The sequence below is a fragment of the Rattus norvegicus genome, chromosome 5 (genome assembly GCF_036323735.1).
Source record: "Rattus norvegicus strain BN/NHsdMcwi chromosome 5, GRCr8, whole genome shotgun sequence".
Classification (NCBI taxonomy): domain Eukaryota; kingdom Metazoa; phylum Chordata; class Mammalia; order Rodentia; family Muridae; genus Rattus; species Rattus norvegicus.
Window position 1 is genome coordinate 167499575 of NC_086023.1, and position 25412 is coordinate 167524986.

At 49.6% G+C, this 25412-nt stretch overlaps 1 protein-coding gene and 1 long non-coding RNA gene across 20 annotated transcripts in view; one reads left to right on the top strand and one right to left on the bottom strand.

The window, feature by feature from the left end:
* Camta1 (calmodulin binding transcription activator 1) overlaps positions 1-25412 on the bottom strand; it is an 847864-nt gene that overhangs the window by 707936 nt on the left and 114516 nt on the right. The window lies entirely within an intron of this gene.
* Positions 14199-20757, top strand: LOC120103137 (uncharacterized). The gene is made up of 3 exons (XR_005505237.2): positions 14199-14832; positions 15430-19952; positions 20560-20757. It is a non-coding gene; the product is annotated as an uncharacterized LOC120103137 (long non-coding RNA).

The window sequence follows — 25412 nt, forward strand, 5'->3', positions numbered from 1 at the left end:
CACATCCACATCCACACTCACATAGACACACACACACATGCACAAACACAGACACACATATGCATGCATGCAGACACAGACATGCGCACATGCATACTCACCTAGGCACACACGTGCAAACACACAATGCACACAGACACAGACACACATGCATGTGCACATGCACACTCACACAGACACACACATGCACATACACAAACACACACGCATACACATGCACACTCACAAAGACACACGTGCTCAGACAGGCACATGCACACACACACACACACACACACACACACACACACACAAACACATATGATTTAAAGTGAAAAGAAGAATGGCTAAGCTTGCCAGACTACCTGAGAGACTGCCGCAGCTCAGCCCTGCAAAAGCTGAGCCTGCCCGGGCTCTGACAAGTTCCTCTTGGGATCCTGAAAGCCTACAGCATACCTGGTGTTAGCCTGTCCTACAGAAGCTTCATCTGCCCCCAACCCTGGTCCCAACAGACAGGATAGTTAATGGGTCAACCCTGAACGCAACAGGAATTCATGACAAAGATAGTCACATCCCCTTCTTCGAGGGCCATCCTGGGTGCTGCCTCTTGAGCTCATTAAGCCTAGTTATCGTGTACAATGTGGTCACATAGGTACTGCTGCCTCCGACAAGTTCATTGAAAGGGAATTTATGGCTTAACTGTGCAGCTGTTGCCTTCTGGGCCGGTTTTCAGAGATGTTCCACCAGCGTGGTCATAATTTAGTCATGATTTTACCTCACAGCTATACTGTAAGTGCTGTTGTTAACAGTGAATGAACGGTAGGCAAGAGTATGAGGAGGGCCAGCCACGGATCCAGCAAACCCCCGAACAACCATACTGTGACCCCAAGTTCTCCAGAAGGCCCACTCAGACCCATGCTGGCCCTGAAATTGACCACGGACTCCAAAAGCACACCTGAGTCTGCATTTGTCAGAGGTCAAGTGAGGGGACCTGCCTCTTGACTCCTCCAGGGACTGCAGTGTGGACAGAAGTTTGGGGTCTCCCTGCAGGGAACAGCCCCTGGGGTCGGTCTAGTTGGGTTTGAACTCAGGGAGCAGAGTAGACACGCAGTGCACTCTGTGCAGCAGGGTGTGCGTGGGGTGAGGTGGGTGAGCCTTAGCTCCCAAAGGAGGCTCTGCTGTAGCACCTTCTCACACAGAACATACCAGAAACACTGCTACAGAGGAGGCCTGACCCTGGCCTTCCCATGCGTGCTCTCCTCCTCCCTGCCTGTCACCCGGAGGGAGGGCTGCCCTGCTTGCAGAGGACATGAGGGAGAAAGACTCTTCTGTTTCAGGCAGTGTGCAAGGCCACAGTGCAGGGCTGTGGTACAAAACGGAGTCCAAATCTGACCTTCTGAGAGCCAAACCCCCATCGAAATGGCTTCCCCCGCCCACAGGTAGCTCAGCAGAGGCCTCCATGGCCCAGCCAGAGTTTAACTGGCCATGATTTCATTGAGCACTGTGAATAACCTGCCAGAGAACTAGTGGAAGGTTGGGACAGAATGCGGGCCTGGCGAGGTCATAGGCAGAAACCTGTTCTACCTGTCAGTCATAGAGAGAACAGAGCCCAGGGCACACACAGGGATGCTAAGCCCTGGGTAGTCTGGTGTCCCATTTACAGGGAAGGTAAAATCATGAGAGAATGAGCCATGCTGAAGGCCAGGACTCTGCCCATCTAACTGACCCCTAGAGAGGTTCTAAATGGCTCACCATCCCCTCCACTGGCCCATGGCTGTAAATAACAGAGCCCTCTCCATCTAGCCTGGGCTTGACTGCACTCCTAACATGTTGAGGGCCTTCATCCCCAGGGCAGAGGAATGGGGAGGCAGACCACGGTGAGGGGAGGAGATAGGGCAGATGCTGGCCCAGTGTCTAGAGCCACCCAGCCTAAGGTCTCTGCTCCCTACCTCCGCCCTGACTCATCTGAAACCAGCAGCCTGGGAGGAGATTAGGGGGGGATGGGTGCTCTTCAGAATACGGTTAATGAGGCTGGAAGACTCACTTCCAGATTGCCAGAGCCTCAGAGCAAGATGCAAGGACCAGAGACAACAATCGATAAGATGAACACTGGACGTGAGTGGAAGGGAAATCGAAACGCTGACCTGGAAATCAGGCTCTCACCGCTGAGAAAGGTCAGGGTGGCCCTGAGAAGCAGGGTGCAGGGACCAAGAGGAAGCAAGCAGCTAATACCCAGCCAGTACCGGGCATGCTCAGAAATGGGTGTGGAAGGTATGCTTGCAGTCCCAGGGGTCAGGGGGCTAACCAGGAAGGTTGCCACAAGGTTGAGGCCAGCCTGAGCTACAGACACCACAAGCTGTCTCAAAAAAAAAAAAAGTCATTTTAAGAGGGACCTGATGAGTTGGTGCAGTGCATAAGCGTGTTTCCCACACAAGCATGAGGACCTGAGTGGGAGTTCCAACACCCACACTGTGTGGCAGGGGAGAGGGGCAGAAACAGGAAGATCACTGAGCTTCCTGGCCAGTCTAGCCAACAAAGAAGGTCAGAGTCCAGGTTTAGTGAAAGACTCTGTGTCCCAGGAGAATGGGGCACAGCATGACGGAGTAGAATTCCAGGTGTCTTCCTCTGGCCTCTGCACAGGTGTGCGACAGGCATCCACAGCTGTACACACACCACAGACGCGCACAAAGACACCAAGGACAGAGGGAAGGAGGAAGAAAAGGGTTGGATGGGGAAGGCAGTTCCAACAACCGGGCGCTTGCCAGTGTGAGCTCTCGGGGCTGGGACAGCACGTAGAAGACCCTGAGCTCACACCAGACAAAATCCCAGCGTGGAGAAAGGAGGCAGGCACCCTGTCTTACCCCCACCCAAGGAGCGATGGGCAGTTGGTAGCTTCTAAGAGGGAGGGAGGGGCTGCTTGCTTTAAGGGCGTGGCCTCTAATAAGCCCACCAAGCTCGGAGCAGGCGCCACACCCAAGAATAAGAAGGTCGCACCAAGTAGACTCGATGATGCGTATAAAATAAGGAAAAGAGGACATAAAGTTGGGTGAGGAGGAAGAAAGGGGAGGACCTGGGAGGGGTGGAGGAGTGGCGGGTCTGGGAGAGGTGGGTCTGGAGGGTGGGGGAGTGGCAGGTCTGGGAGAGGTGGGTCTGGGGTGGGGGAGGGGCAGGTCTGGGAGGAGGTGGGGGAGGGGTAGATATGATCAAAATACACGGAACAAATTCTCAGAGAAATAATAAAGATATTCCAAAGGAATATATCCCTACTTCATCTGCACAAAACAAGAGATAGAAACAATTAACTCCAGTTTGCCCTGCCCCGCCCCCGCCCCTGCTGTGGGGAGGGGCATCTCGTCAACTGAACTTTGAAAGTTCCTGGTCCTTAAGAGTTTGCTGCACCCAGGCTCCTCCAAGCTTTGCCTGTTTCCTTTGCGACCTTGGGCAAATGACTTAACCTCCCCGTGCCTTCCATCACCTCACCAATAGTCCTCACCCTCACTACAATATAACCGACCAGCCTGCCACATGGCAACCACCCTTGAATAGAAGCCCTTCTTCCTCGTCTCCGAAGTCAAACTCAAGGGTCACAATCAGACAAAACAGTGGAGGGGCTGAGGAGTGGCCTAGGAGACACATCCATCTGGTCATGGGGTATGAGAACCTGAGAGGCTGGAGGGTGACAGCCATTTTAGGATAAATGCAAGAGCCAGGGCTAGGGGACAGAGAGCTTCCCCGCCTGCATCCAGATTGGGGCTTCTGCAGTAGGCGTGCCCTGGCCTAACCTGCCGATCCTTTCAAATCCACAGATGTCTGGGAACTGAGACCAAGCCTACTCCAGCCCCCAAACAGCACCAGACACTTCCGCATACAGCTCATACCCTGCACTGGTAACACAGTGGCCAGTCCAGAGCCCATCCAGGGGTGGCATTGTCAGAAAGCCACGACCCAGGAGCTGCTCACAGACAGATGGACCAGAGAAGTATAAGCTTCCAGGAGAAAAGACAGGCAAGGCCCTCGGCATGTGGGGGTGACTATGGAGGGCTTGGCTCCCAGGCAGGACCTGTGCCTCCCTCAGTGGACCTGGCCTTTCTGGTGCTGGAGGTCAGCAACATCAGAAAACCTGTGGGAATGCAAAAACGGCTTGGAGCTCAAGGACCACGGCTTCTCTGTGGAAGCTAGTCTGCAACTTCGTCATAACTTTTCACACTACTGCTAAGGTCTTATGCCCACCTACTGGACAGCCATCTTGTGCGGGATTATGTGTTGTATACCAAAGAGATCATTTTACAGAAGGGAAAAAAGGACTGGGCGTTACACTGTTTCTGAAAGGCCCCTGGCAAGCAAGGAAGCACAGTGACTTCCACACCCTTGATTTACGGCATCCCTCTATCCGAGCAGACTCTGGGCATAAGGCTCTAAGAAAAGTAGAGTCCTTAGCTGGGCAGTGGTGGAACTTTCCTTTAATTCCAGCAATTGGGAGGCAGAGGCAGGTGGCCAACCTGGTCTACAGAGTGAGTTCCAGGCAGCCAGGGCCACAACAGAGAAACCCTGCCTTGAAAGACCAAATAGAGTCCAAGGTCAAGGATCTTGGAAATCCTAGAGCAGGCTGACCCTCCTGGCTTGGATCCCAGCTGGTCATCTCTGAGAAAGGGAAAACCCATTGTGAGGTGTGACCCGGTCCCCAAACAGAAAACCCACTTGTGTGTGGTAGAGAAAGCTAGGTTGGTAAAGAAAACGGCCAGTCGCCTGTGTTGTAAAGGAACACTGTCCATCTTGGTCCCGGACCAGCGCTGACCTCTGAGCTCCTGTGGGTCCTGCAGAACCCTGTTCCAGCCTATAGTAGCCAGGAATGTGCATAGCAAGAGAGAATGTTCTCATTGCTAGCTTCTTTGCTCTCTTTCGGGCTGGGCTGGGAGCCAGGAGTGGGAACCACAGTTAACTCCTCGAGCTGCTGCGACAGCAGCTCGGAGAGAACATGCCGGGGTAGCCGCAGGACGGGCTATTAGGCAAACATTAGCAACCGTGTTTGCAAAGAATGTTTAATGACTGGGGAAGTATTCACAATATGTTGTCAAATGGAAAAGTAAGCTAGGAAAAAATAATACAATCCCAGCGTTACTGAATAGGACAATAGAAACCAAAAGAGACAAAAAAAAAAAAAAAAAAAAAAAAAAAACAAAAGAATGTAGGCCTTGATGTTCAGAAAGGGGCTGAAGGAGGGAAGACATAGTCAGCTGCTGGGTGGGCAGACCTGAGGCAGATCTCACCATCCCCGTACTGTTCTTCTGTATGTTTCAAAGGCCTGCTGTGAAGACTATTTTTACTATCGCAACTGATTGTGTTAAAATTTATTACTGAAACAATATTTCTTCCCAAAGAAAATTCACTATTGCGTACAATTTGATGGCAGAAACATCCAAATAACCTGCAGTGGTGCAGGGGTGAAACACTCCGCAGGGCCAAGTGCTGACAGTTTGGCCCTCAGCTGATGGGGACTAGATCATGGGGGCTCTGACTTAATTGATGGAATCATCCAGTAATGGACTCAAAATCTGATAGTGTCGTTGGGAGGTGACAAGAGCTAGGAGGTGGGAGCTTGTTGGAGGAAACAGGCGGGGGGGGGGGGGGAGCGGGGGAGGGGGCGGTTATGATGCTTTCAGGGAGAACCGCCCTCTTAGGCGGCTATGTTTGAACTTGGTTCCAGTGAGTGGAGCTGTTTAGGGAAGGTTATGAGGTGTGGCCTTGATGGAGGGGGTGTGCCACTGGCTGGCTTTGAGGTTTCTAGTCCTGGCACTCAGGAAGCAGAGGCCGGTGAGTCTCTGTGAGTTTGAGGTCAGTCTGCTCTACAGAGCAAGTTCCAGGACAGCCAGGGCTACACAGAGAGAAACTCTGTTTCAAAAAAGCAAAAGCAAAAGCCCATGCCAGGCCTAGTCTCTCTCCTCTGCCTCCTGCTTGTAGATCAGACCTATACTCTTAGTTACGGCTTGCTCAGCACCATGTCTGTCTGTCTGTCTGCTTGCCCGCCACCATGCTCCTGCCAAGATGCTCGTGGGCTAACGCTCTGAAACTATAGGAAAGCTCCCAAGTAAATCCTTTCTTTTATAAGCTGCCTTGGTCACGGTGTCTCTTCACAGCAATAGAGCAGTGACTGAGACAGGGGTGTATCTTGTTTCTGAGTGTCTGCCTGCTTCCCAGGCTGCTCCAAGGCCATTGTGAGGGAACCAGCCTCTGCTTCTCTACCCGCAGGCTCTACCTCACCTGAGGCCTGACAGCAACGGAAACCTGCCATGAACAGAGCATCTCAGATATCTCGGAAACTCGAAACCAAAGTAAACCCTCCCCGCCATCTTAGATATTTTGTGGCAGAAATAAAAGGATGGCTACGACAACCCCCAATATTGGGGGGTGGGATTTAAAATACATGTAACTCTAGACAGCTACCTACCAGTATCCTCATTCAGATCAGACAGCAGGCTGGCAGGAGGGGTCTGCCAGGCAGAGACTGAATGAGTGGGAGGTGGGAGGTGGGAGGTGGGAGGTGGGAGGTGGGAGGTGGGAGGTGGGAGGTGGGAGGTGGGAGGTGGGAGGTGGGAGGTGGGAGGTGGGAGGTGGGAGGTGGGAGGTGGGAGGTGGGAGGTGGGAGGTGGGAGGTGGGAGGTGGGGGTGTGGCTCAGGGAAGCAACAGGGATTGTCCCTAGATCTAGATAGTGAAAACATGACCTGAGACTGATCTAGCACCTCCCAGTTTGCACAGCATGTGTCACAACCACACTGCACACGGCTGACACTGCAGGTGAACCTGTCGGTGCCACCGTCATCCAGGGCACCTCCGTGGCTCATGTCACAGCCATTCAAAGCATTGCTTCTAGCTCGGCTGTACCTGACAGCTTACACTGCACACCTCAGTTCCACTTTGTTCCATTGTGTTCCTCCTCGTTACATTGTGCTTAGCAGCTCCACCCACGCCTCACAGTCATCCAGCAGATGATGGCAAACCAGCCAGCTGAACCTACACCTGACAGTATGCATGAACCCTCAGCCTAGACACAGCATTTCCAGGACGGGGCTAGACTCCCTGATCCAACTTGGTGGGAGAGATGAACGGCCCTGGGGCTGAGGACAAGGCTCTGCTGCCTGACCAAGGGGGGTTGAGAGAAGCATCTCCTTCCCGACCACACGGAGGATCTCCAGGAGGTGCTGTCTGCACGGATCTGCACCAGACTGGTGCTTCCCAGAGCTACCTCCTTAGCTGCCATGTACGCTCCAGAGCCTCTTCTAACCCCATTTTACAGAGGAGGAAATGTTGACCTTTGGCTCTTTCAATGGGAACTTGCTGCATGCAGGACAAAACATGCCAGGCTCCCCACTTCCAAACATTATCCCTCCCATTCATCCCTCACACTGTTGCTCATGACATAGGGCATCACTGACAAATGTCAATGAAGCAATGGCTAAGACAGAGAGGAGCTAAATTACTCCACTAAAGACGTGCTCAGCAGTAGGCAATCTATGATTCAACAGCTTAATGAACAAATCCCACCTGACCTAGACCCAACACCAGCAGATCCCCCCTGACCTAGATCTCACACCTGCAGATTCCCCCTGACCTAGACCCAACACCAGCAGATCTCCCCTGACCTAGATCTCACACCTGCAGATTTCCCCCTGACCTAGATCCCACACCTACAGTTCAAGCAGGCAGATGTATACTCCTATTTGTCCTAGGACTCCCTGCCCTCCCATCTCCCAGTCCCCCCGCTTCTTGAGCCCAGAAAATGGGGGAAAGCACAATCCTTCCTGCAATCCTTCTCCTGGGACCTGTAGGGAGTGAGAACTCACTGTTGCTGTCTGAAGAAGCTGGGGGCTGGGAGACGCTGTCCTGATGCTTTACTTATTGTCTGATGCAGCTTTGAAAGGAAGTTGGTACCAAAGGTGCCTAGGTTTCTACCCCTGCCCCAATTCCACATTCCAACACTCTCAGCCTCAAATGCCAAGCAATAAGTCAATCTGTAACTTAAACTTAGACTAAAGAAATAGGAAACTACAGGTACATTCAGTGAGGGATCACTTGCCTGGCATGCACAAGGCTCTGGGACCCATTTTAGCACTGCCAGGGACAGAGGAAGGAAGGAAGGAAGGAAGGAAGGAAGGAAGGAAGGAAGGAAGGAAGGGGAGGGAGGGGAGGGAGGGGGGAGGAAGGAAGGAAACAAAGGAGGGAGGGAGAAGAGGAGTGATAGATATATACATACATGTCTTAGGGTTTTACTGCTGTGAACAGACACCATGACCAATGCAAGTTTTACAAAGGACAACATTTAATTGGGGCTGCCTTACAGGTTCAGAGGTTCAGTCCATTACCATCAAGGCAGGAACATGGCAGCATCCAGGCAGGCATGGTACAGGAGGAGCTGAGAATTCTACATCTTCATCTGAAGGCTGCTAGCAGAAGACTGACTTCCAAGCAGCTAGAATGAGGGTCTTAAAGCCCACACCCACAGTGACACACCCACTCTAACAAGGCCCTGCCTCCAAATAGTGCCACTCCCTGGGCCAAACATATGCAAACTATCACAATACATATGTAGAAGATAGATGATATATATAAATAGATAAAAGTTAGGGAGCAGGGTTGGGGATTTAGCTCAGTGGTAGAGTGCTTGCCTAGCAAGCGCAAGGCCCTGGGTTCGGTCCCCAGCTCCAAAAAAAAGAAAAGAAAAAAAAAAAAGTTAGGGAGCAAGATGATAGACAGAGATAGATAGATAGATAGATAGATAGATAGATACATACATACATACATACATACATACATACATACAGATAGATGATAGATTATAGACAGACAGACAGACAGACAGACAGACAGACAGAGCATATACACAGATGGATACGCAACCTTAGCCCAGGGTCTTCTTAGCATCAGTCTTCTATGCAAAGTAAGAGCATGTGGAGCGACTTGACAGGAGACAGCCATGCCCTTCCTCGACATCTCACCTCACATCTGTCCCCCCAATTCTTGTCCCCTGCCCCTGGACAGATAGAGCCCTTCTCAGTATCTAAGAGACACTGTGGTTAGATGAGCTGAGAGCCAGTTGGCAGACAGACACAAAGATTCATCTGTGCTTGGGCATCGTGGGGCCTGCATGGAGCCTGGCAGTCAGCCCCACACTGGGTCCCAAGCCTGGCTCTGCCCTAATTGTGCTGCTGGCCCCAGAGCCCCCACAACCCCCATATCTCAGGCTCCTCCCTCCCTGTTGAGGGGATAATGGCAACTTTTCCAAAGCTAGTGTGGAACGCAAACAAGGCCAGGTCCAGAGGGCCTGGGTGGGATTCAAGGGCAATCAAACCTCTCGGTCACTGTCCCTTCTGGATTCACTAAGGTGTTGTAGTTTGGGGGATGGTTCCAGAGTTTGATGCCTTTTGAGAAGTAAACTTATTAAGCCAGGTAATCTGTGAGCCAAGACTGGGACTCAAATACACAAAATTACTCCCCCAGCATCATGCTGAGAAGTCACTCTGGGTCTGCCTGCCACTGCCAGGTCCTGTCAGCTCCCTCTAACTGTTCCTGGGGGCGGCCTGCCTTTCTGTAGCACATTAGCATAGTCAGTCCCTATGCACGAGTCTAGGGAGATCTCCCGTTCCTGAACAAATACTGGTTCTGGGGTGGAATAGAAAAGCAAACTCGTGAGGAGACCAGTGCTGGCTTCCTAGAATTCTCACCGCAGCATCATCGATCAGGCCACCCACTGTCCCAGGTATTGGAAGAAGAGGCTGTGGTTCTCATGGGGGATCTGGCCTCAGCCCTATCACTCTCAACTTTGAAATCTCAGCCATTCAAGAACCCCCAACCCCTTGAAACTCCTCTTCTTTTTTTTTTTTTTTTTCTTTTTTTTCGGAGCTGGGGACCGAACTCAGGGCCTTGTGCTTGCTAGGCAAGCGCTCTACCACTGAGCTAAATCCCCAACCCCGAAACTCCTCTTCTTGCTCAACCCCATTTCCCCAGGAACCTCCAGGCACTGGGTCTGAAGTACAAACAATTTATCCTGATACAATTAACCGTCAGTCCTGAATACGACGTCTTGGAGTGGATTAGCGACAAGGACTGGATTAGTTGGATTTATCTCAGAAAAGACAGGAGTTCGTGTTAGCAGCTCTCTTGCATCACCAGATGGTCCATTCTCCGAGTCTCCCTGGAAGATGATTGCACTCTCAGGGGAGCAGTAACTCAGAGTGGGGCGACACACAGAGACACCCCAGAGAGCAGGAGCGCCTATGGCATGGCCTTCTGGGAAGGGTTATTTTTGTATTTTCTTATCCTTTTAATGGATTTCCTTAATTGTCTCTGGGCTTGAGGTGCAAAGAAAAGAAGTAGAGAGGCTGGGGGTCAAGTGTTGGACCTGAGAGGAGAGCCTATCATTCTTGAGCCCCATGCACACAGCACTTAACCTCTCGGAACAGCAGCCTTCTGAGTTCCAGCAAGAAGGAACTCACGTGGATGGGGATCAGTGGAGCACTATACAGAACCGTCAGGGCGGTGTCTGGGCATGGTCCACCACCTGTCACCCAGCCTCTCCCAGTGCCAGCTTCTTGTCAACAAAATGGGGACATGGAGGTTGCTGAGAGAGGTGAATGAGGGACCCCACGATAAAGCCTGCACGTGGTGGTGCTTGACCATGATCCCTCTGATCCCAGCAGCTAGAGGCTTGAGGAGGGAGGAGCCGGAAGGTCTCCGCATTCTTTTCCATGTTCCCTACCTGTACATTCATACAAATACACACAGGGAGTGTCTGGCCACTCGGAGAGGAGCCTAGGCCTCACGGAAGGACTTTTAGAATTTTCCACTCAGCCTTCCAAAACGTCATCTGTTCGGTTGACATCTTCCCCAAACCCAATGTCTCAGCAGAGGGAGAAGGCACAGGTGGCCTGCATGGGGCAATTCTGGGCCTAACACAAAGTCCTCACACAACTTGCCCAACACCTGGGGCTTCTCATTACACAGCCTATATAATGGGGGTAAAGGACAGGTATTTGGATGGTTCGAGGGTCAGTATATATTCATCAGTATGAGGGTCAGCATATATTGTCTGTATCCTCTCTCAACACTCACGTACAAGCTTAGCTGGTACAATAGAACAGAAAAACAAAAACAAAAACAAAAAACAAAAAACAAAAATCAGGCACACGGACTGGAAAGAAAGAAACAGAAGCGTCTTAATTTACAAATTAGATAATCTTATACACAGAAAATCCCAAGGAGTCCACAAAAACACAATTAAATTAATAAGTTCCGCGAGATGGCCAGATAGAGCATTGATGGGCAAAAACCAACAGCATCTCTGTACACTTGTAGGAGCAACACTAAAGATGAAATTAAGAAAATAATTCCATTTACAACAGTTCCGAAAGGACAAAACGCTTTAAAGTTTCTGGCAAAAGTAGTTAAAAAGTTAAACTCTCAAAACCACGAGTCGTAAAGAAGTTAAGGTGCTGTGGAAACAGAATGGGACCTCATGTTCATGAATTAAAAGACTTAACTGTTGTTAAGAGGACACTTTCTCCAAGATGATCTCGAAATTCAACACAATCCTGATTGAAGTCCTAGCTAGCCTCTTGGTAGAAACTGCCAAGTTGGTTCTAAAATCCATAGGGAAGTATAGTAGATCCAGGATAGCCAAGAAAACCAAAAAGGGCGAAACAAGACTCACATTTCCTAATTTCAAAACGTATTCCCAGACTACCACAGTCAAGACAGCATGGCTCTGTCAGGAGGGAGGACGTGGAGATCAGGGTGAGGGCTTGCAAACAAAACCTTGCAGTAGGCCAACTGACCTACACACCAGGTACAGGTAACCCAGAGGTAAATGGCTGGGTGAGGAGGTGTGGACAGTGGAGATGCACCCCTCCCCCATACCCTACAGAAAATTAACTACGAGTGGCCAAAGACCTAGGTCTAAGAGCTGAAGCTATAACTGCTAAGAGGCCTGGGACTCTGTGACACTGAAGTCAGCAATGTCTTAAAAACAAAAACAGAGGGGCTGGAGAGATGGCTCAGCGGTTAAGAGCACTGACTGCTCTTCCTGAGGTCCTGAGTTCAAATTCCAGCAACCACATGGTGGCTCACAACCATCTGTAACGATATCCGATACCCTCATCTGGTGTGTCTGAAGACAGCTACATACATAGAATAAATCTTTAAAAAAAAAAAACAAAAACAAAAACAGAGAAATAGGAAAAGGAATGGGGGAAGAAAGGAAGGGAGGGAGGGAAGGAGGGAAACAGCCTGGCAGCCAACAAGTTGAACATCATCAAAATGTGGAACTTCTGCTTCCCAAGGGCACTGTCACAAAAGTAGAAACACAATACAGAATTGTGTACACAATGTTAAAGAAATAACATAAATAACATTTTTAAAGAAGAACACTTGCAATTCAGGTGACATGGGCCAGCAGGAACAAGCTCTTGTCACACAAACCTGACAACCTGAGTTCCATCCCTAAAACCTACAGTGGCAAAAGAGACCCAACTCCCATAAGTTGTTCTCTGATCTCCACACAAATGCCATGGCATGCACACACACACACACACACACACACACACACCACATCACACACACCTCATTAACACAACGGCAGTTAAGTCTTTTTTTTAAAAGAACCCTTCTAATTTAGTAATAGAAAGAAAACCCAGGCCGACCAGATAGCCCAACAGGTAAAAGCAAGATACCTTATGCACACCAATAACCCTGCAGCTGACGGTTGCAGGATTTTGGAGAATCTGAGGTTGAACCTAGCATCGAATACTTACATAGAGTGCTGCTTAAGCAATCTGGCTATAGACTAACACAGCTCTCAGCTCTCATCAGGGAAACATCTGTTTGCAGTGGATGGTGACTAGCAGAAACCAAAGGGCAGACAATAAGGCACGAGAGAATGCTCAACTGAGAATGCTCGGCTATAAGGGGGAGCATCTCTACTGTACCCCTTCCCCCACAGCTCAGGGATTTTTACTGAAAGGTGAGATGACTGTAAGAGGCAGAGACAGTAAATAAATATGCAGAAGCAGGGTCCTCAGGACACAGCCAGGCAGCTGCACACATGGACTCACAGCAGCTGTGACAGCGTAATGTACACCAGGACTCTGCACGCTCGAGCCAGACCAAATTCCAGCATGAAGAGAGAATGTGGACACCCCATCTCGTCTCACCCAGCCAGCAGCTTAGGCAGTGATAGCTGTTGGAAGAGGAGGAGTCAGCTTTAACGCCAGAGCCCCTGGTGGGTCAGCCACACTCTGGTGGAAGGCTATGAATCCCACAAAATATGAGCAGCACAAACTGAACTCGGTGGATGTAGAAAGGGGCCACAAAGTTGTGGGTACGGACGAGTGTGGATCTGAGAGGGTATGACCAGCATGGATCTGGGAGGAGTCAGGGGAGGAGGAATGTGGTCAAAACTCACTGTACAAAATTCTCAAAGATCTCATTTTTTTAAAACTATGTCTTAGTCATGTATGCTAACTGATGCTTTCTCTTTATTTTTTTATTTAGTTACTTGACTTTTTTGAGATAGGGTTTCTCTGTGCATCCCTGGCTGTCCTGGAACTCACTCTGTAGACCACACTGGCCTCAAATTCAGAGATCCGCCTGCCTCTGACTCCTGAGGGTTGAGATCAAAGGTAGGCGCCACCACCACCTGGCTAGCTAAGGCCATTTATAAAAAAAGACAGGGCGCACAAGGGTATAGCAATTGCCAAGCAGCATGCATGAAGACCCAAGGGAGGGAAAGGGACCTGGGAAACTCTGGGGGGAGAGAGGCAAACGGGTATCTGCCGTTGTGTCACATAGCAGCAGCACACCGGTGAAGGGAACTGGGTGTGGCTACAGAGGACAGAACAGTGGGGAGGAGGCAGGGTAGGTAGCTCCAGGGTCTGTCCAAAGAGCTCAGTCTAGAGCCAGAGGACCTCGGCCAAGCCATGAACTCTCATGGTTCAGTATGAGTTTCAGGACTCGCTCCTGGTCTGCACATCCACATTCACAGTGCCGTCATTCAGAAGAAACCTAAGGGTCCACTTCTGGGCAAACTAACAAAACCTGACGTATCCTTAAAAAGAGCGAAACTGTGACACTGGCTCCGATAAAGATTGAACCCTGAGAACATGATGCCGAGTGAAGGAACTGGACATGTGCCCTGCGGCTCACCCATGGGAACTGGGCATGCGCCTTGTGGCTCACGTGTGAGAACTGGACATGCGCAGTGCGGTTCACGCATTAAACATCTCCATAGCAACAAGAGTAGTAGCGCTAAAGCAGGTTAGGCCCAGGGGCTAGCAGGGGCAGGGGTGCTGAAGGAGTGTGCACTGTAGAGTTTTGGATAGTGAAAAGCATTTGGAGAGGGATGACGGCGATGGTGGATGCACCTTCTGCCCCTGGATGGGCTAGCTCATGGTCAAGTACATGGAAAATGTCGTTACATTTAGACATAGCCATCCAATGTTCCGTAGAACAAGGATAATATAAGTAGCGGTCAGTATGCCGTCTTGCTGGTCCAAGGCCCTCAACAGAAATCACTAGAAGCTCACTAGAAGCTAGAAGGGATACGTCATTCCTCAAACAGTCTACGTTAACGATGTCATTCTCAAAGCCTGCCCAAGGGAACGTATGTCCAATACCAGCAGACCAAAGTCGCTCCTACCCTAGATGTCCTGTGCTGACCTGTATAGCACTAAGGCCACGGGCCACCCAGATGACCAACCCTCTAGGGAGAGACTGCCCTACTGCGCTCCTCTCGGCCAGCTCTACGTAAAGAGCCAAGGCCTGGATGCTGGCCTACCCACCAGCCAGACGAAACGGAATCTAAGACTGTAAGCCTGCATGAAATTGCTAAGCACATATATAAGGCTAATGCCACTGCTATATTAAAATACTAAATTCATTTTTATACTTTTTTATTTAAACTGCTGGGACCACTTGCCATGGTTGATTAAAAATTCTGAACAGGGTATATTGTGTGAGCCAATTATGAAAGAGTGTATAAGTGCTGTGAGCATTACTTGGAAAGTACAGGAAACCATTTATAAAGTGAAAATTCTTCTTTAAAAAAAAAAAAAACAACTGTTTAAAAAGTAAGAAAAGCCAGGACCGGTGACAACTGTTTCTAATCTCAGCCTTTAGGAGGCACAAGTCGAGGGTGGAGGGAGGATCCGGAGTTCAAAGTCATCCTTAGCTATAAAGCTAGTTTAAGGGCAGCCTCGGCTGCACGAGACCCTGGCTCAAAAACAAAGTTGATTTAAGTAAAAAGAGACTCATCAGAGGCGGGGCAGAGGCAGAGGCAGGTTTGCTCTGAGCCTGTGCAGGCACCAAGAGAGGCAGCCTAGTGGGCGTGGCCTCCCCAGGCCACCGTGCTGGGACCAGGCCAAGGTTTGTTTTCCATCCTGAACTTGCTTCTCGGGCTCCTCCAGGGCTGAACTTATGGGAACCCTGTCGTGCAGAGTTTTCCAGCTTTGAGAGAGAAGCTGACCCACTTTGGCTCTGCTGCTATCCCTGAGCTGGAGGAGAGATTCATTCATGCACTCAGCCAGACATTGGATGGACCAGCAGACAAGTTACCAGCCTGGTTGGATCTTATACTGAAGCAGGGGAATGGCGAAGCAGAAACCCTTCAGAGAAAACAGTCATTGTGAAAGCAAACCTCCCGTGCTATGAACGTGCTATGAACGTGCTATGAACCTGCTGGCCGTCTGCTCTGGCTTTGGCAAATGGGGAAAGCTTCCACCAGGTGGGACCTGGGCAGAAAGGAGGACTCACACAATCTGTCTGACAGCTCGGATCCAAAGGCGTTTGAGCCTGTGGAGAAGGGAGCTCCTGTTGCAGGGAGTCAAGATGAAAGGGGCCCTGAGATTGGAGACAAGGAGACAGGCTTCCAGAGGACATGTCAGAGCTTCTCTCCTGGATGCTAGCAGGCAGCACTGGGTCCTAAGCACCGAGGCTGTGGGGCTGCTCCAAGGCCTGTCTGCACATCACCATGGCGATTCCCTTCCTTGGGAAACAACTACGTTTGTTTTCTTTTCCATATTCTGGACGGAGGCCATTTGATAATTACAAAATGTACAACCCATAATGTGTCCTAAACTGTCTTTGAATAGTATGTGGTTTTGAAATAATACATAAAAAGCTTAATAAAAATTAATGTGTTAAAGAGACTCATCAGCCTCAGTTGGAAATAAAATCGGTATTAATTATTGCCCACAGTCACTCTGATGAGCTAGGGATGGCGGGACCATTTCCTCCATGTAGTAAGGAAACTTGGAAACACCTGCCACTCTGCCCTTCAAGTCCCCAGAGCCCAAGTTCTCAGCAGCGCAGTCCTGTGTATCATGGTTCCTCCCTAGGGTTCCCTATGCAGTCTGTGTTGGATCCCAGGGAAAGAAATGTATGAGGGTGGAGCTTGACAAGGGACACCTGACTGTGAGGGTGGAGCTTCACGTGGAATTTACAACTATGGGGGTGGAGCTTGACAAGGGGACCTGTGACTATGAGGAAGGAGCTTCACATTGGGACACGTGACTATGAGGATAAAGCTTGACATAGGACACATCACTATGAGGGCAGAACTTGGCAGAGGGGGTGAAGCTCGACACTGGGACATGTGATTATGAGGGAGGAGCGTCACATTGGGACACGTGACTATGGGGAGGAGCTTCACATCAGACACGTGACTATGAGGGCGGAGCCTGACATAGGACGCATCACTATGAGGGCAGAACTTGGCAGAGGGGGTGAAGCTCGACACTGGGACATGTGATTATGAGGGAGGAGCGTCACATTGGGACACGTGACTATGGGGAGGAGCTTCACACCAGACACGTGACTATGAGGGCGGAGCCTGACATAGGACACATCACCGTAAGGGCAGAACTTGGCAGTGGGGGCGAAGCTCGACACTGGGACATGTGACTATTTAGGCAGAGCTTGACATGGGACACATCACTCTCTGCTGGAGTATCCTTGAGAGACTCATATCTTTGGACACAGCAGTCCCCAGGAGCTAGCCTGAACCTCAAACCTTGCTTGAGCGTGGAGTTGTAGAACAACAGAGCAGCAGGTGACAAATCCCCCACCATCCGTGACCACAGCCCTGTTGTGTTTCCGGGTAGCTCAGCTAGGAAGCGGGAAGCCACAGTTCTGGTCAGTCCGCACCCAAGAAAGCTTTCAGACCAAGAAGGTCAATCAATGGGCTGCTGTGTGCCGTGGAAACTGTCACAGCCATCCATAAAGGCCTGGGTTCTGGAATTCCTGCCCCTTCCCCACTGCAGCGGGGTCCCTGGACTATATCCCCAAGCATCCAGCACTCTGTTTCCTCATCTGTACGACAGATTGCCTGTCTTGCGGGATTGGAGGAAGCAACCGATTTAGATGATTCACTCAAGAGCCAAGTACAGGGTAAATGATAATATACGTTATCAAGCGAGAGGAGATGGTACTGGTTATGGTGATGAGGCTGGAGATAAAGATGATAAGAGATAACGATGGAGATGACGGTGGTGATGATGCTGATATGCTGATGGGGCAGAGATGATGGTGATGATGGTAACAGGGATGCTGATGCTGGCAGTAATGACGATGACAGAAGTGATGGTGATGATGCCGGAGAGGATGTGTTGATGACATCAGTGACCAACAGGGACCGGATGACGATGGTAGTACTATGACAGTGACAATGGCGTTGGAACAGTTAAAGCTATGGTGGTGACAACCACAGTGACCGTGATGAGAGAGATGAAGATGGCGGCTGTGACCACAGTCATCATGATGAAGACCATGGGATGCGCTCTCTGGCTTATGGGCAAAATGTGATCCGGATGGCCAAACGCTCGAGGGCTCGGAGCCCATACCCTCAAGCCAGAGCTCAGCTCCCTCCCTCCCAGTCCTGCAGGCTCAGCAGATGCAATCTTGAATCCTTATTCATCAAAGAGAAGGTCAGAGGGAGAGCCCCTCCCTGCACTGGCTCATATCCAGACACCTCTCTCCAGTCACCCCATCCACAGGCATCCGCTGCCGGCCCTGTCAGGAAGGTCCTGCGCCATCCCTGTTCCAGAATCCTAACTGCACTATCCCCGTCCAGAATCCCTATCTGCTGGGCCAGCTGTTTGCATCCTGCCTTTGGTGGGAATCCATCCCTTTGGACTAAATACCACCGCACACAAAACGCTTCGTGGCTTCTCTGGAGAAAAGGAGGTGCCATGGGAAACCGCCATGGTAGACACTGCTCATTATCTGGGTTATTTTTGTTGCAACCAACACAACCTAGGCATAAACAAAACAGCATAGAGTCCTAGGAGCCAAGCCGGAATCCCCACAGGCACGCTCCAAGTAATCCGATGCGCTGCGCAGGACTTAGTGCAAAAACCTCATGCTCAGCCACGGGGTCTCCAGAAGACCAGTGAGTAGGGGCAGGGTCTGTCTGTGAAGCAGTGTCTCCACCGGCCCATCGCTTCACAGTGTTACACTTCTGACCGCCAGAGTTCCAAGCCTGCTTGCTTGGCACTGAGATCCTAAGCCCATCCTTCTGAACCGGAAAGATCCAGTGTTAACCGTCACTTCACACTCCGGGAAGGGGGGGAAAACCCAGTCCACTCATATCTGGCTCAGAAAAGCCTTGGAAAAGTTTACTTTTTTGTAAATGTTTTCTTTACCGAAGCCAAATCCCAGAGCTGATGCGATGTGCGGTGGATTAGACAATTAAAGCAGGCGCACAGAATACAAATCTGAGTTTGCTCAGCTGGGTCGAGAGGATCTCGCCATTTCCTTCCTCCCCCAAGTCAATTTACTCAGAGAGCGGCCTTCTCTCCAGATAAGCACATTGACTTTAAAATAACGTGCGTGCCAACAGCTGCAGCCCTACGACAGAGCAGACAGAGCCGTGGCAGCGAATGATAATTAAATATATTTTCATCATCCGTCATTTCTCCTTTTTTTTTCTGCAGGTGCCAGGGTAATAAATCTGAACTCGCCTCTCTTGTCAGCTGGCAGTGAACACATTTTAACTTGAGATCTCTTGGGAGGAATTAAGAGTCAGTTGGCCTTGTAAAGGAGAAAGGGTTTTTACTTCCAAACTGCCAAGTGGGGAGCTCACAGCTGATTGGTTTCATGATACTTTATTATTTGACAATATATACGCGTCAGGTTTGTATTTCAGAGCACCACACCTACAGGATAACCAGGGCTCCAAGAGATCCATCACCGGATTCCAGAATAAAAACCAATTTGAGAAGATTTTCACCATGATTTCTTTTTATGAATCCCAGATTTAATGTATTATTGACTTAGGTTTATTCCAATATTTTGGAACTTTTTCAGCGTTCTTTAAATCCCCCCACAGCCCTTTTACTCCTTGTAGCAAGCACATCACGGGCAAAGCTGTTGCCGGTGCCCCTGCAGCCTGAGCTAAGTGCTTTCGATTGGGCCCGAGGAGTTTGGTTGACTTTTTATTTTGACGGTTTAACGGCTCCTTCTCCCCAGGGGCAGCCTCGTGTATGCAGTCCTCGAGAAAGCCCTGATGGAGCAGCACCTCAGCTTCCTCAGCCTTTTCGCCCTCTCCCAGCGACAGGTCCTCTGCAAAATACCTTCGCTTAAGGGCTAGCCAGGCTAAAGCCACCAGGGAAAGCAGAGAAGTCTCAGGGGAGGCGGGGACTGGCAGAGGGTGGTGAGGCCCCAGGTGGTCCCTGCCCATCATGAACCAGTCCTGACTGGCAGTGAGAGGTTTGCCAGCTCCGCCTACCACACCCAGCGTTTCCAAGCTTACTTTCCCCCTCTTAACTTTCCGGAAAGGAAACCCTCATCTTGACCTCACCCACGTGAATCCTTGATCACTAATGCCTAAGACTGGTGACGTGAGAAAGGTGAAGAGGAAGGCTTTGAACATGGTTTCCTTGGAAGAGAAGACGCGATTTCATCAAGCTATGACCAAGGTCCTCGAACGATGGTAACTTTAAAAGCACAGTTGAGGTTTTTAGGTCTACATTTCCTCAGATGAGATCCGGGCATAGAAAAGAAAAAAACAAAACAAAACAAAACAAACAAACAAACAAAAAAAAACCCAAACCAGAAACCCTAAGGTTACCTACCAGACAGCTTTACTAAACACGAAAGCCCCTGCTCTTACTGGTTACAGGTGGCTTCCACAGCCATTCCACAGCTGACATAGATCCAAAGGAGGCACTACAGAGAACACAGCATGAGGGGCTCCCCCATCAAAGTCCCGGCAAGCTTTGATTCAGAAGCTGAGAAGCCAGTTCGGGAGGCTGTGCGGACTTAGAGGAGCCAAGAGAATTGGAAGATAGGTATCACAGCGCAAGGGGGGACAGCCGTGTGTCAAAGGATCAAGACTTGCCACACAGCTACCAGCGTCAGGACAGTATAGTATCGGCTTAAAAATAGACAAGCAGATCAATGGAATAGATCCAGAAATAAACCCTCACAGATAGGGACAGATCGCTCTTCACAAAAGAGCAAACTGTGGGGCCCTGGAGGCCTCCCAGTTAAAGCCTGAATGAGAGAAGGCTGAACCCCGCCCACTCTTCACCTGACAGGGAAGAAACGCCCCGCCCACTCCTCATGTGACAGGAAAGAAAGGAATCCAAACCGACTACAGAGCTAAGCTGAAAATAAACTTCCACTTGCTGCTAAGGCTGAAGGCCTGAGTTCAACATTGTTGTCCTCTGAATGTGCGCAGGTGCACAGGCCCTCACACGCAAATAAATGTAATAAAACGTAAAATTGAAAACAAATGTGATTATTTTATTAAATATTTAAAAATAAAATTAAATAACAGAAACACAAAACGAAGACAAAATTTGGGACTCCAGAGAAGGCTCAGTAGTTAAGAGCACTGACTGCTCTTCCAAAGGACACAAGTTCAATTCCAAGCACCCACATGGCATCTCACAAACTTCTGTAAGTACCATTCCAGGGAATCCCTCCAGTGCCCTCTTCTGATCTCCACAGATGCCAGGTACACACATGCTGCACATACATACATGCAGGCAAAACACTCATATGTGTAAAACAAGAAATCTGAAAACATTAAAGAACAAATAAAAAACAAAAACCCTCCAGTTGATAGTAGTACATACAGCTGGTATCCACCAGGCCAATCAATCCCCAGTAAGAACAGAAAACTCTGGAAGCATCGGAGAAATGAATTTATTCATGAATGTTGCTTGGACACGACACAAGACAGTCCATAAAAAAATGAGAAAGGCAGAAATGAACTTATGCATTTAACGATACTGGGCCATCAGACGGGAAGGAAATGAGTAAGAAGACTGTGGTATGAAAGACTGAAAGAGGGGAGTCTTACAGAGTTCAGTGGCAAGGAAAGAAAAGACCCCAGCGCTCTGTTTTGGTTTTGAGAGAGGGTCTCACTGTTGTCCCAGCTGTTGTGGAACTTATTATGTAGAGCAGGTTGGCCTTGAACCCACAGAGATCATGCCAAGTGCTTGAGGACCACATGAAGTCAAAACAGCTGACTGCATGAAGCAGTACAATGTGGAGAAGCTGGACTCCTCACCCCATGGTGGGATGGTAATTAGTACGCCACATTGGAAAACAATGACAGTCTCTGCATGGTTCAGCCATCCTATCCCATGAAGTTACCCACTTCCCCAACAATGAGCTTATTAGAATATTAATTTTAATTGTCATTTTGAGAACAATGAGGCACTATCCAGGTTGCTCTACGGACATGTCTATGAGGAATCATCTTGATAATATTAATTGAAGTAGGAAGAGCTGCCCACTACGGGCGGTTTCATTCCTTAGGCTGGGGGACATGTCTATGGGTAATCATCTTGATTATATTAATTGAAGTAGGAAGAGCTGTCCACTGTGGGAGGTACTATTCCTTGGGCAGGGGATCCTAGGCTGTGTACAAGTGAAGAATGCAAGCTGAGCACTATCGTGCATACAGTAACAAGAAAACACATCCACAAAAAGACATCCATGTAAACACTCGTGGGAGCCTGAAACATCCTGAATATCTATCAGTAGCTTAACAGACAAACTGTCTCATACCCGCAAGACAGAACGCTACTCCGCAGTAAGAATCAGTTGGTTTCATAACACGTAGAGTCTTCGTGCTGAGTAAACAGAAGAACAGTACACTGTTTGCTGCACTTATATAAAAACCTCAAAATAGTGAGGCGGCTCAGCAGTGAAGAGCACTTGCTGCTCTTGCAGAGGACCCAGAGTTTGGTTCCCAGCACCCATGTTGGGCAGATTATGACCACCTGCCATTTCAGCTCCAGGGAATCCTGCCTCCTCTTGTGGCTTCTGCGAGTGCCTGCTGGCACATGTGCACATATTTACATGCAGATCTGCACATAGACACACCATTACAGCTTGTATTTTTTGGCCCAGGGAAGTGGCACTGTTGGGAGGTGTGGCCTTGTTGGAGGAGGTGTGTCACTGTGGATGTGGGTTTTAAGACCCTCATCCTAGTTGTCTGGGAGCCAGTCTTCTCCTAGCAGCCTTCAGATGAAGATGTAGAACTCTCAGTTCCTCCTGCACTACGCCTGCCTGGATGCTGCCACGCTCCCACCTTGATGTTAATGGACTGAACCTCTGAACCTGTAAGCCAGTCCCAATTCAATGTCATTTATAAGAGTTGCCTTGATCATGGTGTCTGTTCACAGCAGTAAAACTCTAACTAAGACACACAATAAAAAAAGTCAATCTTAAGTTTTTAAAGCTCTGGAAATGTAGAATTGTCTATAATGACAAGGTAAGTCCACAGCTGCCTGGGAGGAGGGCACGCCATAAATCAGCACTGGAGGACATGGCTGGGGTCGGGCGGGACAGCCTTCCTGTCTTGGTTCGCTGTTCACAGTACCCTGACTTGCTGTGTTGTCCATTCTTGATGCAGCCTAGTACATGTCAATCAGGCTCCGGGGAAGCTTTTTTTGTTTAAGTGTGCAATGAGAGCGGTGCCCTGTGGGGTTGTGTGAGGCGGCTCCAGTCAGCACAGGTGCTGCTTGCCCAGAAGAGGGGGGAAAAATGAGTTGTCAAAAGAAACAGGGATTTGCCTGTCACTGCCGGTGAAAAAGTGTGCGCCCCAACTCAAAAGCACATGCATCCGCTCACTCATTCCTCTACCCCACAGATGACATATGAGCCCTGAGGGTACAGAGACGGCTCCTCACCTGCCAGAAACCAGAGCGAGAGCTCTGCTGATGCGTGCTGACGGCTCTGTGCCTTGGCCCCGAGCCTGCACATCTGCGTGCAGGTGTGCGAGCACACACCCGTAGCCAGATCGCCCAGCTGGCTGAACCGGGTTCCGGCAGATGACACTTTGTGCCTTAATTTCTTCATCTATAAAATGAGGAAGGCAGTAACCCCCGCCCCACGGGGCTGTCATGATCCAACAAATTAACACCCGTGTGATTCTTTAGCACAGTGTCGGGCATTTTTAGGAACTCGGTGTGTGCTACATTTAACACTTTACGACTAAATTACCTGGAGAGACACATGCTGGGATGTGGCAAGGTCCTTGTCTGCTAGAGCAAGTGTCTCTATCTAATTTCTTCAATAATTTCATCATTGAACCCAATGAGGGACCCACAGGAGCAAGTAGGCCGGCAAGCTAGAAAGCTACGGCACTTGCCCCTGCAACACACGCCAGCCCTGAACTCTGACCCTATACCTAGGTAAAGTCTGCACCAACTCTCCACCCCCAAGTAAGCAGAGCTTCTAGAGGTGGTGCACCAGGTGAGCACATCACAGTTAGGATGACATTGCTCCCCACTTACATTCTAACCTGACCCACAGCCTCTCCACTGCACGTGAGGACTGTCACCCAAAACCGAAGAACAGGGACTGAAAGCCCCGACTTTGGAATTTTAAGATAGAAGGTCCAGACATGGAGCAGGGCAAGCCAGAGTGGTGAACGAGAGGCCACCTCCCTAGCTGTGAGCTTCAGAGAGGCCCAAGCACCAGCATGGGGCCCGAATCTGTTCTTCAACTCTGGGTCAGGGTTAGATACTAGATATTGAGCCTGGGGCCTTAACATGCTCAAAGCACTCTGCCTTAAAGCTACAGATCCAGCCCTTAGGGGGAGATTTCAGTTGGTTCAGAAAACAGAGAATTAAACAAGGTAGTGTTTTCTGTAGTCTGATGAGATGAGGGATTGATCTAGAAGTTAAAATGAGTTACAGAGAAAGAGAGAAGGGCCTGTGTTTGTGTACCCAAGTTGTCACCTGATATTTGTCCCACCTATAAACTTACTGTGGCAGTTTGTCAATATCACATCCTAGAATTACCAGGAGAGAGAACCTCAGTGAGAGACTGTATAGCTCAAGTTGCCTGTGGACATATCTGTGGGAGATTCTCTTGATTATGTCAATTGACGTGGGAAGCCCTGTCCACTGTGGGTGGCACCATTCCCTAGGCATCCTTGACTATAGAAGAATGTGGTGGTTCAAATTGGAACGGCCCCCAAAGGCTCATAGACTTGAATGGGAGCAGTACTACTTGACAGGGATTGGGAGGTATAGCCTTGTTGGAGGAAGTGTGTCACTGGTGTGGAGGGGCGGGGTTAAAATGCTCAAGTCAGGCCCAGTGTTGCTCTCTCTTCCTGTTGCCTTTCCATCTGGATATAGAGCTCTCAGCAAACCTCTCTACCACCATGTCTGCCTGTGTGTGCCACCATGCTTCCTGCCATGTTGATAATGAACTAAACCTCTGAACATAGCAAGCCCCAATTAAATTATATATATATATATATGAACAATTGACTAAGAGTGAGCAAAGGGGCTAAGTACTTATGCATTAATGTATTTATGCATTAATTCATGGCTTCTGCTATTGTGAATGTGATATGAGCAGTTGCTTCAAGCTCCTGCTGTCTTGACTTCTCCTCAATAAGGGACTTTTACGAGAACTCCCTTAGGGTGCTGTGGTCAGGGTATTTTGTCATAGCAACAGGAAACTAAATCATTAATGGCTGCCAACAGTAAACAGCTATGTACCCTCTGGAGCACTGTGGCATGTGGGGACCCTCAACCCCCACAGTGGGAGTGAGGACATGGGTTCGGGAGGAAAGATGAGTGGACACATGACGGCACAGGGCAAGGGGAACAAGCCTGGTGGTGAAAAGGCTCACAGGGGCATCTGTGGAACCAGGAAGTCTTGAACAACCCACAAAGGCATTTCTGCAGCTACGGCAACAGAGAGCAAGTCAGCCTAAGACCTGGATCCCAACCCGGGGCCCACACCCTGTGAAGACACAGAACACTGGGGGAATGGTGCACTGATTACTTCTATCATGCTACATTTATTGTGCTGGAAGAGCTCCTTTACCCAAGCACCAAGTCCTTCCAACTTCTCTCTGATCAAACATTAGTGATACCTGGGACCTGGAACTCTTCTAAGTCTTACTTGGCAGAAA